The 13,180-nt window shown below is 69.9% G+C and overlaps 1 protein-coding gene across 1 annotated transcript in view; it reads right to left on the minus strand.

The window, feature by feature from the left end:
- Misp (mitotic spindle positioning) overlaps window positions 1–13,180 on the minus strand; it is a 45,739-nt gene that overhangs the window by 29,240 nt on the left and 3,319 nt on the right. The gene's annotated exons all lie outside the window — the stretch shown is intronic.

Raw genomic sequence — 13,180 nt, forward strand, 5'->3', positions numbered from 1 at the left:
CAGGCTGGGCAGCCAGCGGCCCTTGGAGCTGGCCATGCTGCAGGGAAGGGCCCAGTCCGGCAGCAGCCTCGGGCAGCCGAGCCCCTCCCAGGCGGGTCCGTCCACACCCCGTGCTCCCAGGAAGGGGGCCATTCCTCCAACCTACCAGGCGCCCAGCTGGGCCCCTGCACCCATGCCAGACCCCACGGTGCAGGGCGCAGGCCACAGGCTCCCCTGCCTCGCCCTCCCAGGGGACAGGAGGCCCCTGTGACCACGCGCCCAGGCACGCTGCCCTGGGGGCCCTGCGTGGCCATGGCTGTGTCCTGAGAGTACAGCGCTCGCCCACTCCATCTGGACCTCGGCCAAGTGACCCCTGAGCTGGGCCAGGAGTGTCCCCCCTGAGCTGGGCCAGGAGTGTCCCCCCTGAGCTGGGCCAGGAGTGTCCCCCCTGAGCTGGGCCAGGAGTGTCCCCCCTGACCTGGGCCAGGAGTGTCCCCCCTGACCTGGGCCAGGAGTGTCCCCCCTGAGCTGGGCCAGGAGTGTCCCCCCTGAGCTGGGCCAGGCACACCGGCCTCGGATTCCCTGCCTGGGGGGGGGGCCTCAGCTCCACCCAGTGTCCTGGGGTCACCAAGTCCAGGAACAGCAAGCCAAGGGCGCTGCCCACAGGTGGACCAGCCCCGGCGTGGCCTCAGGAGCCACACAGGACCGTTGTGTCCGCAGCCCGGTCCTGAGGCCAGCGGCTTGACGTCCTGCAGACCCTGCCCTGGCCAGCATCCAGGCTTGGCGCGTCCTCGCGCTGCAGAGCTGCCTGGGCCTGCGGAGGGACGCACAGTGGCAGTGTGGCGGTGGCCGTGGCCTGGCTTCCCTGGTGTCTCGGTGGTGGGGACGCCTTGAGCGCCCAGCCCTTCTTCCTTAGCCGCGTGACAGGCCCTACGCTGTCCGGGCGGCCTGCGCCTGCTCCTGAGGGCCGCGTGACGGTGGCCGCTGCGCCTGGCCCTGGGGAGTCCACGGTGACTTGTTTCTCAGTCGTCCCTGGAGGGTTATTTTTTTTTTGTTTTTTTTTTTAAACGCGGGTTGGGGACCTGGTGCCCGGCCCGGCCGCTCCTTCTTGTGTCCACCTTTTTACTGTTTGAAACCCCCTGAGACCCACCTTCCCGGCAGCTCTGAGCGCCCCGCCCAGGGCCCGGAGCACATCAGGTGGCACGGCCGTCCCCACCGCCTGCTCCAGGACTCGTGTCCCCAGGACGAAGCCTGTCCCCTCCACACGACGCCCAGCCCGGCCGGCTCCCACAGGCTGCCTCCCTCTCGGTGGCTCTGAGACTCCAGGGACCCCCTGGCCCAGACCCGCAGCATGTCCCTGTGTCCTCAGGCCTGTCCCCTGCAGCAGGGGTCAGAGTGCCCTTCATCTTCTGCCCTCTCACCCTTGACCCTCTGGGAAGCGCAGGAGGCGCTCGGCCACTTGCTGACCGCAGTCCGTTGCTGGGCTCCTGAGAGTCCCACATGCAGACCCGTCCACTGTGGGCACCCCTGGCCGCAGTGACCCCTCAAACGTAAGTTAAACTGACGTGAAGTCGGGTGTCCAGGGCGGGGCTCGCCTCGCAGGCAGGAGGCCCTGGCTCTGTCCCCAGCAGCAGGTACAGGGGGACAAACAAGACGAGGGGTGTCCACCACGACCGGGAACGCACTTTAACAAACAGGAAGTGTCCAGGTCGTCTGCGGGACCCGTGCGTTCAGGCCGCTGTGGCAGGCGACGGAGCAGAAGGTCACCAGGAGGCCCGATCGCGCCCACCCTCAGACACGGGCACGAGGGGCAGTGCAGGTCCCGCTAGTGTCCCACGGGCTGCCTGAGCCCCGCGCGGGCAGCCCCACATCCCCGTCCTGGCTGAACTGGATGGGGCCCCGCACGTCACCGACCCCAGCCACCGCTCCAGGGTGGAGCCCAGCCCAGGGAGAGGGCGCCTGCCCGGCCGCCCAGGGTCACGGCCACTGGTCCACCCGCGGGAGCTGCTGTCAGGGCCGCGTCGGGGTACACGTGGCATCCCGGCGGGTGCCCAGCCTGCAGAGCGGAGGCAGGGACGAAGCCCAGTGCCCCACGGTGCCCAGGATGCCAGGGGACAAGGACCGGCCCGGGGTGCACAGCATCTGGGGCCCGGGCTGCTGCGTCCACCTTGGTGGAGGTGAGGCCAGCTCTGGAGGCGGAGGCAGGAGGGTGGCAGAGCCGGCTCAGCTGGGGGGGGGGGGCGGGCACCCACGGGGGGCCAAAGGCTTGCAAGGGTCTTTGGGGCGGTCCTGGGAGAAGCCTGGGGGACGGCACCAGCCCTGCGCCAGTATACAGCAGGCACTCAGCGGGGGCTCAGAGAGGCTGCCAGAGGCGGCAGGGCCGCCCCGCCCCACCCCACCTGGAGGGCGCTGGGTCCTCCTTGTTTGTTTGTCGTAGTTGACACAACACCTTTATTTGCTTGTTTATTTTCCAACCCCAGGTCCCCCGCGCACGTGCTGGGCAAGGGCCCAGCGCGGAGCCCTTGCCCACCACTGGGCCACCACCGGCCGGCCCCTGTGGGTCCCTGTGGTCTGTTTTGAGGATTTTACGTGCAGGTTCGCTGGGGGCAGTGGGCTGGTTCCCACCTGCCTGCTCCCCTCTTGCTGTGTGGTCTCAGGGGAATGCTGCCCATCTCTGAGCTTCACAGATGGAATGAGCCTTGGGCAGGGGCAAGAAGCAGACTCAGTGTGGCAGGAGCCGGGAGGTGGGCACAGCGTTGAGAGCTGGCATCACGGTGTTGGGGCGGGAGTGGCTGCGGGGACCATGCAGCTCTGGAATCAGGATGTGGGGTTCAAGTCAGATCAGCCCACAACGGCTCACAGTGTGGGGTCACCTATTTTGCAGCCCATGAACCCAAAGGTGGCACAGAAAGAAGGACCAAGTGGCAGAGGCCACAAGCCACCTGGTCAGAGCTGCAACATCCACCGTGGGGCCTTCCCTGAAAAGGCTTGCTGACTTCTGGCTGTGTGTCCTTGGGCAAGTAGTTTGACGTCTCTGAGCCTTGCTCTCATTCATAAACTTGGGCTGAGAAACGTTAGCTCTTTCGTGGGACTGCCCAGCATGGATCACTGAGGGCTTCCTGGAGCCACCTGGGGGACAGCAGTGACCATAACGGACAGACACTGCTCTGGGTCTGGAGGGCCCTGCACTGGGGGCTTGAGCAGCAGTCCTGCAGGCGAGGGCCAGCCCGGCCCGGGAGGGCTGGACAGAGCTGCCCTGCACTTAGCCAGTGCGCCCTGGGCCAGGTGGTGCTGCAGTGTCACCACCACTGGCTGGTGGGTCTCTGAGTTCCTCCAGGGGACACCTAGGTGGGGAGACTGAGGCACGAGACAGGCAGAACAGGGTCCAGCACGCAGAGTGCCAGAGGCGGCCAGCGCCTGGGGTCCGCACCCAGCCCCTCCCCCGCAGCCCCTCCCCAGCTCGGGCGGGGGCGGGGCCTGTGGGGTCCCGCCCCCTCACCCAGGATGCCCCTCCGCAGGGTGGGGCGGCTCCTGGCCCTTGGATCCCTTCTCTGGTCAGTTAATAGAGTCCCCAGGCGGGGACCCACCTCGCGAGCCCCTCCCGCATCCACGTGGCTGACAGTGGCCCTGGGGACCACGGCGGGCGGGGAGGGGCCCTTCCCTGGGACCTGCCGGGAGTCCCCGTGGTCCTGCTCAGCCCTGGCACGGGGGCTCTCAGAGCACCAGCCTCGGCCACTGGGGGAGAGCGGTGACGGTCACGCGGGGCTCGCAGGCTCCAGATGCCAGCTGTGCACTGGGCATTGGCCCACCTCGGGCCCCACATCAGTCCTTGGTGAGGCGGGCAACCCCTGGAGACTCAGAGAGGGTGAGTCAGTTACCCAAGGCCACACCGCAGAGGTGGCAGGGGACAGCACCCGCTTCTGCTCCTCTGAAGCCCAGTCCCGGGAGCGCCTTCTGAGAGCCGCACGGGGCCGGCCCGGCTCGGTCCCTGCCTGTGCGCCACCCGCCCGCAGGCTCCGACGGCCGCCTCGGGCAGCGGGTGCCGTCCAGGGGCTCGGGACACCTTCTTCCCTTTGCTGGTTTGGTTTTCGAGCCGGGGTCCGGCTCTGCCGCCCAGACTGGCCTGGGCACAAGGGACCCTCCTGCCTTGGCCTCGCGAGGAGCTGGGGTCACAGGCACATGCCACCACTCCCAGCTTCAAACACTGTTCTTGGTCACACCAGAAAAACACCCCTGTCCGCCTGTTGATCGCAGCGGGAGAGGGGCGGCCGGGGGCTGCCCGGGCTGGATTCGGCACGGCTCGTCCAGCGTCCGGGTCCTGTGCGAGGCTCGGGGTGATCGCGGGACTTCTCAGAGCCCTTGAAACGCACTGGGACTCTTCTTGTGGTGCCCGGGATGGACCTGGGCCTGGACACACGGCCTGGCTCCCACCTGGCCCACAAGGCCACCCTGGGGACTTGGAAGGCGCAGGTCCCCACTGTCCCGTGCAGGTCCATCTGCAGAAACGAGGCCGAACCCTGGGTGAGCACGGCAGCCCTCGCCACCTCCCGGCCCTGGCGTCCGCGCCCGCAGGATGGGCATTCTCCACTGACCGGCTTCAGGTCCTCTGTCGGCTCAGAGGGGCCCAGGGAGGCGCGGGCCGGCCACCAGCACCCGCAGCACCGTGTGACACACTCTCACATCCCAGGGGTTAAAGGAGCAGGTCCCGGCCCTGCCCAGCCTCCAGGGCCCACCGCCCCAGGCCACAGCCTGAGTCCTCACAGGACCTGCTCGCCCTGCCCTGTCCACCCTCCCCTCCCCTCTGCTCCGCCCCAGGGGCTCCTCCTGCCCCAGGGCCTTTGCACAGCATGCCCTCTGCCTGGGACACTTTTCCTGCACAAGCCCTCGTGGCTCCCTCTTCCCCATCCTCAGACCTCTCGGAGACCACGCCTGGCGCGTAGCTGACCACGCTCGGCTCCTCGTGCCGCGAGACCCTCGTCTCGTGTGGGCAGCAGCTGTCTCAGCGACACCCTCTGCTGGCTGGGGACCACTCTTGCTGCCCAGGTCCGTGTGGCCTCTGTGTGCAGCCAGGGACGTCACCACCCCCTGCAGCCTTGCTCAAACAAGCACGTGACCGCGGGGCAGCAGTGTCAACGCCCTCCGCGGAGGGTACAGGCTGTCCTTTCCTGTCCATGGCCCTGAGCCCAAATTTGGCGAGTCCCAGCTCAGGACAAAGGGCTGCCGGTGGCCGCGGCCCTGCCCTTCCTCTGCGGGGACAACACCCTGAGTGTCGGAGACACGCTTCCGCTCCCGGCAGCTGGGGGCCAGCGGGCAGCCCCACTTCCACCCGAGGGACGGTCACCACCTGCCACCGGCCAGGCGCGGCGAGGGAAGGGCTCTAAGCAGAGGGGGCTTCGTGGGCGAGGGATCAGGGCAGGGCCCAAGGCCCTGGGCAGGAGGAGCCCCTGCGGCCGGAGGGCCTGGGGGGCAGGAGGCAGGAGGCGCACTCGGGCCTGGACGGGGCCCCTGCCGGAGACGGACAGCTGAGCATCAGCCTCTGACCCACCTGTCCCTCGGCGCAGGGGCCCCCTGGGACCTGACACGAGGCAGGGACACGTGCACAACAGCCCCAGTGCAGCAGGGGACGCCCGGCGTGGGCCACCCACACCTGGAGGTCACTCGGCCACCAGTAGGAGCGGGGGACATGCGTGTGCATGGACCTGGGGGCCCAGTGCCAGGACGTGAGCCAGGCGTAGCAAGACACGCGGCAGGGCCACCGCGGAGCCCCTGGAGTCAGAGCCACAGAGGGGACAGCAGGGGGGCTGGGGCTGGGAGGGCGGGCACACGAGGTGGCGGGCACTGCGGAGCCCGGGCCCTGAGCCCGCCCTGGTCCACGGACGCCGGCTCCACCCACTGAGGGTCCTCCTCCTGCCCGCTGCCCAGGGAACCCCGGCCGCCCAGGGCAGGACGCAGAGGAGCCGCGGGCAGTCAGCCCAGGGGTGGCCCCTGGCCAGGGGGTGGCCTGGGAGTGGACACGCAGCTGATCTGCTGACCTAGGCTGCGGGGCGAGCCGCCCCGTCCATTCTCCAACCTCCACTGCGCCCCTCAGCAGATGGCCTTGCCTGGCCACGTCCCCCTGAGGCAGAGCCAGGCCCTGGAGTCCCGGTGGCCAGTGTTGCCCGCGCCCAGGCCCTGGCCGGCCCCCGGCCAGCCTCCCCGTCCTGCAGGCGTCCCCGGGGCCTCCCTCGTCCTGCACCTCCAGGCCCTGGTCCCCACCAGCTCGCGCCCTGGCCCTGGCCCAAGGCCCTCCTGGTCCCCCCCCCCCAGTGGGCATCTATAAATAGCAGCCTCCTGGCGGGAGCCTCTGCCCACCCTCCCCGGGTCAGAGCCAGTCCCCTCCGTGGCCCTGCCCTCCCTGCCTGCTGCCCCCACTGCTCCAGCCCACGGGCTCTCCCGCCCCAGGGCCTTGGCACAGGGCGCCCTCCCTACACACCCCGCTGCTCCCTGACGCGACTTGAGTCCCTGTCAGCGGCTCTGTGTCCCCCATCGCCTGCCAGGCCCGGCCTCTGGGGCCCCTCTAGGGCCAGCTCCCTGCCACCTGCTGGGCAGTCCCTGAGCCCCCTCCCTTCACAAGCTGGCGCGTAAGAACCCGGGATTCTTTGGTTCAGCGCCCCTTGAGTGCCTACTGTCTACCCTGTCCCAGGCGCTGTGCCCACAGCAGCGAACAGAGCAGAAGCTAATGCCACCCCCGAGGTCACACCCTGAGGCCAGGGATGGAGCCGCGGGGGAGGCTGCAGCTAGACAGAAGCCAGCTTCCCTGGTGATGTGACAGGACCAAGCCCAAATTGCTGTGGCCTCAAGGAATCCCTAGACACGGCCTCCCGCAGGCTCTGGGCCACATGTCCCCAAAGGCCTTCCTGTCCTAGCAGAGAGGTGGCAGAGCCCCTGCCCAGCCTCCTCTGGCCCAGTCGTCCACAGCACCCAGGGTCCCCAGGGACAGTGCGGGGCCTGGACAGGACCTGGCAGGTGTCCTCCCTGACGCGGGCCTCGGCCCAGCCTCCCGGCTCGGCCTCCCCGATTCCTGGAGTCTGCACCACAGTTTCCATCTCCCTCCGCCGGGCGCCTGGGCCGCCGCCAACCTGCTTGGGAATCACTTTCAGAGCGTCCCTGCCCCCGGCCTGGCTCCGCTCCCTCCGGGCTGGCCGCGGGCCTGCGGGGACCCTGGACACCTCAGGCTGGCGGGTCAGGGTAGAGGCCACCACCGCCGGCCTGGCCTCCGGCCCGCCCGAGTCCCCAGAGGCCTGGGGTTGGCGTCCCTGCCCAGGGACCCGAGCTGCGCGTGGGGCCACCTGGGGCTGCAGCCTGCTCCAGGCTACAGGCCGGGGCTCGTCCCAACCGGAGACTCCGAGCCAGGCCTCCTCGTGACATCACCGCCCGGCGGCCATTTTGTTCCAGATGCTTCTCCGGCCGGGCGGCCATCTTGTGCACCCAGGAGGGGCCTGGGGCCTGGGCTCCCCTCCCCGGCCAGGCAGGACTCGGCGGGGGTGACCTGCCAGTCCCTGCGGCTCCCGGGGCTGAGAAGGTGACACGGGGCTGCTGTGCTGTGTCCTCGTCACCTGCCCCAGTGCCAGCACAGCGCCATGGTGCCACTTGGCACAACCAGAGTCAGGGTGGCCCTGGGAGGTGACACTGAGGGTTAAATATACCCACAGGCGCCTGGCCAGGCTCCCGTCCCTCAATGTCAGTGTGTCCGGGGGAGGGGCTGGGCTGACCCGCTGTCCACCCGGGAAGCTCCTGTGGCCACGTGGTCAGGGCCGGGCGGGAGCTGGGGACACAGGCAGTGACGCCACCCCAGCTCCCATCTTCGGCTGCCCCTCGGCCTGTCCCCTCGCGGCGGCCTGGGGACGCGCCTGGTTTCCCGGCTGCAGGGGGCGGAGTGGGCTGCGGCCAGCTGGGGAGCAGGGGCCGGCCCAGTGCCCGGTGGGGGGGGCCCTGCAGAGCTGCTCACTAAGTGCTTGCCCCCGGTGGCACTCACGATGCTTGGGGACAAAGACACGTGCTGAGACTGCAGAACCCCGGGCAGAGGGAGCCGTGCGCACTGGGCAGGCCGGGCCACGGGGCGGGGGACACGCTGCGAAGCGCAGGCCCCACAGAGGCCACGTCTGTGGACAGCCCCGGCCGCCCCGGCCCTGCGTACCGGGAGGGCCTGTGGCAGGAGGGACCCGGGAGGCGCTGGCCCTGCCTGGCCGGGGGCTTCCTGAAGAGGGGCCTGGAGGTGAGCGCAGGGCCCCAGGCTCGGGCGGCGTCACCATCCTCAGGCCTCCCTTCGCTGAGGTCCCACTGCGCCACATGCTGGTGGCCCCGGGCCTCGGTTCCCCGTGGTCAGATGTGACACCCTCAGCCCCAACATCGTCACCTGCCACTGCTGCCGGTGACCGTGACCCCATCTCGAGCACAGAGCTGGGTGCGGCTGAGAGGCCGGCCCGGGGCCACCTGGGCGCGAGGGTGGGACCCGTGGGCACAGGTGGTGCTGGGGCTCGGGCCTCCTGCCTCAGCCTCCAGTCCTGAACCTTGGGCCTGCTGCGTGCTGACAGCCACCTACCCACGCCGGGCGTCCACCAAGCCACGGCGCAGGAGGAGGTCAGCACAGAAGATGGCGGCTCAGCTGCCCATGAGCAGCCATGCAGCTGGGGCACAGGCTGGTGGGAGCCCTGGGCCTCCGGCCTCCAGCCAGCCACTGACCCCCGCCAGGTCCTGACCAGGGGGGTTCGGCTGCTGCCTTGCCCTTCTGCCCTGCGCGTGCCTAGGACAGGGCAGGACTGGTGGCCAGCAGGCCCTGCGCTCCCATGGAGGTCTCCGCGTCCCGAGTCCATCTGCTGCCCTGGTCCTGGCTGCACCCAGGCTCAGCCCCGGGGCCCAGCTCCCCTGCACACAGTCTCCTGCAGACGCTGAGCAGAGCCCCCCTCCTCTTTCCACGGCTCTCCATGGCGCCCACCACCCAGAACCCCAAACTTGCAGCCCACAAGGCCGCACACCAGCTGCCCTGTCCCCTCCCCATGCCCTCCCCGACTCCTCCTTCTCTCCCCTCGCTCCAGCCACATGGCTCCTTGCTGAGCCTCCAACACACAGGCCTGGGCCTGCCCCAGGGCCTTTGCACAGCTGGGCTCTCTGCCTGGTGGGCGCAGCCTGGTCCCTCCTCCCCTCAGGGCTCGGCCGAGTGCTGGACCCGGAGGCAGGGGCCTCTCACAGGTGGGACAGAGGCCCAGACGGCAGGCCACCTGCCTGAGGTCACACGTGAACTGGCAGCAAGGGCAGACCCTGATGTCCACTGCCTACAAGGGGATCCTGAGGCTCAGGGAGCCAAGGCTGGCCGAGCGCCTCATGGGTCGGCATCACAGCCAAGCCCCTGGCCCAGCACAGGGCTCTGGGTCGCCAGGCGGACCCACTGTCCTGCGGCCACACCAGCCACGCCCACGGCCGCGGTGAGAGCAGAGGCCGCTCCAGGCCCAGGAGGTGCAGGACACGGCCCCTTTAAGAGCCTCCCCCTGCCCAGCTGGCGCTGGCCCGCCTCCCTTATGTAAGTGGGCCGCTGCCCTCCGGTGACCCGGTTCATAAGGAGGCGAGGACAAGCTTGTCCACCGGCAGCAACCTGTCCCAGGCTGTCTGTGGCCAGCCTGGGCCTGGGAGCCGCCTCGTGGAGCGGCCCGTGCAGCTGGGCTCCGGCCCTCTGCACTGGCTCCCGCTCGGGAGGCCTCGGTCTGGGGGCGTTGCAGGCGGGAGAAGGGGCCCAGCCCGCAGGGGCAGCGGACAGTCCGTTTGCTCTGAAGGTGAAACAGGCCCAGAGAGGGCAGGTGGGCAGCTGGAGCTGCACAGCCGCTGGGCTGGCCCTGGGCCTCTGGCTGCCTCCAGGGGCCCTTCCTGGCAGGGCCTCGTATGCAGTCAGTGCTCAATAATCGCCGCTGCTGGGTGGCCCAGCTGCAGCCAAGGCCTGCTGCCCCCTCTGCACTCTGAGGACTGGACCTGGGCAGCAGGCCGCCGCGGCCCATCCACGCAGCCCGAGGACGCGGCAACAGGAGGTGCTGTCCCTGCACAGTGGGCCCAGGAGGAAGGCGACTGTGTACCACGTCCCCACCCGGGAGCCGCCCGCCACCAGCAACCGGGGAGGGACCCTGCTCTAGACGGGGAAACCGAGGCACAGGCAGGCGGGGACTGTCCTGGGCAGAACCCAGGCCCCAGGATGTCCCTCCCACAGGCAGCCCCCGGCGGTCCACCCCTGGCCCACGAGGCTCCTCCCAGGCCAGCTGTGCCGTGGGGGGTGGCTTTGGGGAGGGTGGCCCTCCTCCCTTCTCTGCGGGCGCTGGCCCTTTAAGGCAGCACCACTTTTGGCATGTCCCAGAGTGACCCCAAGGAGAGGGTGTGGCCAGGAACAAGGGGCCCATTCAGCTGCCCATGCCACCTCCGGGCAGCCCACGGGCGGGATGGGGGCAGGGCGGCTGGCAAGGCCCGGCGGGCAGCGGAGGAGGAGGGCGGCTGGCGCAGGGGCCGGCGGCCAGGCAGGTCAGGGGAGGCTGCGGCCCCCAGGTGCCCCTTGATCCAGCTGGACCTGTTGCCTGTCGCCTGCACCAAAGCCTCAAGGCCCGCAGGCGGGAACCGGGCTCCCTGGGAGGTCCTCTGTCCCCCAGGCTTCTCTGGCCGTGGGGCAGAGCCGCCCGGAGTCTCCCTGACCCGCTGGACTCCGATCCCGACTTCCCCTCAGCTGGGGCCACCTTGGCCCCTGACTCCGCGTCTCTGGGCCTCAGTTTCCCCACCTGTAGATGCCGCTAATGGCGACCCAAGCTCAGCGGATGCTCATGAGGTCAAACGAGACAGGGATGAGCTCAGGCGACCCAGGCCCGCCCTGGGGGCCCAGATGCCGTGGTCTCCCCAGTGGGCACCCCACACCCGGCACACACTGACCGCCCGGGGGGCGTCACCACCGCTAATCACCACCTCTGCCTTCCACGGGGAAGGGCTAGGAGACCCGGGGGCCTCGTGGGAAGTCCTCCCACAGATCTGCCCACCAGGAGGAAGCCCAGCACCCGAGATCACAGGCCAAGAGGGGCTGAGCGCCACGACCGCGCGGCCTGGAAACGGGGAGACGCCCCCCCCTCCCCCCCCGCGTCCCCCGCGCCATAGGCAGGACAATGCTGGGCGCCCAGCTCGCCACACGTGCCCTGGGCCCACGGAGCGCAGGGTGCCCTTGCCCCGGCGGCCACATCTGCCCTCGCGCTCCCCAGAGCCAACCTGGGCACCCGCGCCCTGCTCCACGCTGCGGCTCTGGGCACCTCAAGCTCGGCCCATCCAATGGAGATGCGCGTGTGAGACCCGCGCTGCAAAGGCCAGGGACACGCGAGCCGGGGACAGCAGCGCCCAGACACCCCCAAGGTCTGCACGCTGAACGGCCGCGGGCACCGGCTGCCCTTGGCCACTGGAGAGTTCTGGAACTGCCACCATCAAGCCTGGCCAAGGAGGTCCCAGGACCGGCCCAGGACACCGGGTTCAGCCCACAGGACCCAGGAGCCACTTTGGCCTGGGACTCCAGGGCCCCCTGCCTGGGATGGCCGGTCCCTGTCCCCTCTCCCTCTGCCCTGGCACCCCTCCAAGTCTGCTGGGAGCAGCCAGGGCCACCCTGGGCCACAGCCTTCCCATGGGACAAAACACCCGTGTCCCCAAGTGCCCGCTCCTCTACCCCTCACCCATTCTGACCCAGCAGGAGGGAGAGGGGCTGGCCTGGCAGCGGCAGAGGGGGACAGAGCTGTCCCCAGCTGCCCTCAGCCTCCCCCACCCCTGGCACCTGGGCGCAGGGCCAGGGTGGCAACTGCAGTCCACCACGCTGGGGGCAGCCACAGGTGCAGAGCACCCCGCCCAGCGCCTGGGTGGACGCTGCTCCCCAGGGCGGCCCTGCTCTACGCACAGGGGTCCCTCCCCCGGACAGTCTCTGATGAAGAAGTGGAGATCAGAGATGTGCACTCGCTTCCTGGCGCTGCACAGACGCCGGACGGAGGCTCCCGTGGCAGAGCAGGCCATGGGGGGTGGTGGCCGACCAGGTCCCCTAGTCCCCTCCTGAGGCCCTTCCTCCTGCACCCGCCCAGGACGCACCTCACGCAACCCTGTCCCTGACCCTGGTCAAGAGGCACTCCGCCAGGCCCCGTCCAGGCCGTGTCCCCGTCGGATCTACCTCCCGTCCACTGGTGGTGGTGGTGGGGCTCTCCCTGGACGGCCTCAGGAGTGTTCAACAAGGGGCTTCGCTCCCTCCCCATAGGACCCGGGGATCTCCGTGCTGCTCTGCCCCTTAGAAGCTGTGTGACCTCGGGCAAGTGGCTGCCCCTCTCTGAGCCTCTGCCTCGTATCTGAACACAGGAGGAGGTCAGAGTCCCTTCCTGCCAGGACGGTGGAGGGACTTGAGGAGCCCAGCCGGGCAGGGAGGCCGGGGGTGGCCCAGCGGCAGTGCCCGCCTGGCGTAGCGGAGCTCCGGGCCCCCTAATGGCAAGGAACGGAAAGGAAGGGAGGAGGAGGGTGTGTTGGGCCCGGCCTGGCACGCAGAGGGCACGTCCCCGCGCCCGGCGCTCCTGCCCGGCGGGGCTGGGCCTCCCCACGTCTCCCGTGCTCTGGGCGCCCCAGCCCCTCCCGTGGCCCAGGCTTCCTGGCCAGCCCACAGCGCCACTGCGGGCCGGCTGCAGGAGCTTGGCACCGTGTGAGGCGGGAACGGGAGGCCGGCCCACGGCGGCGTCAGCAGATGGGCACCATCTGGGCTGGCAGCTGCCGGAGCGGGCGGGCCTGGCAGCCCCTCCCCCACCCTGGCACGGTGCCCGCCCGCGCTTCGGGTTTCTCGGGCTGCCAGAGGGGGCGGGGAGGCCCGGCTGGGCGGCGGGCCCTGGGCAGCGGCTTCCCTCTGTGCCCTGGTTCCTCAGACTCCCACAGGCAGGACAGGTCCTGGCCTTGCCACAGCCTCAGGCAGGCCCAGTGCGGCTGCCCCAGGGCCTTTGCACCGACTGCACCGGCTCCCTCTACTCCTGCTGGCTCCCTCACTTCCTACAGGCCGCATGTTAGGAGTGACCTCTCCTGGGAGGCCCTCCCCAGGCAGACTGGCCTGGCCACAGCCTCCCTGCCCTGTTCTGCCCCTTGCCCAATGCCACCTTCTCTTCCTCCTGCCCATTCAGGTTGCTGGCTTCTCGCCCAGCTG

The sequence above is a fragment of the Callospermophilus lateralis genome, chromosome 1 (genome assembly GCF_048772815.1).
Source record: "Callospermophilus lateralis isolate mCalLat2 chromosome 1, mCalLat2.hap1, whole genome shotgun sequence".
In the NCBI taxonomy this organism is placed as follows: Eukaryota; Metazoa; Chordata; class Mammalia; order Rodentia; family Sciuridae; genus Callospermophilus; species Callospermophilus lateralis.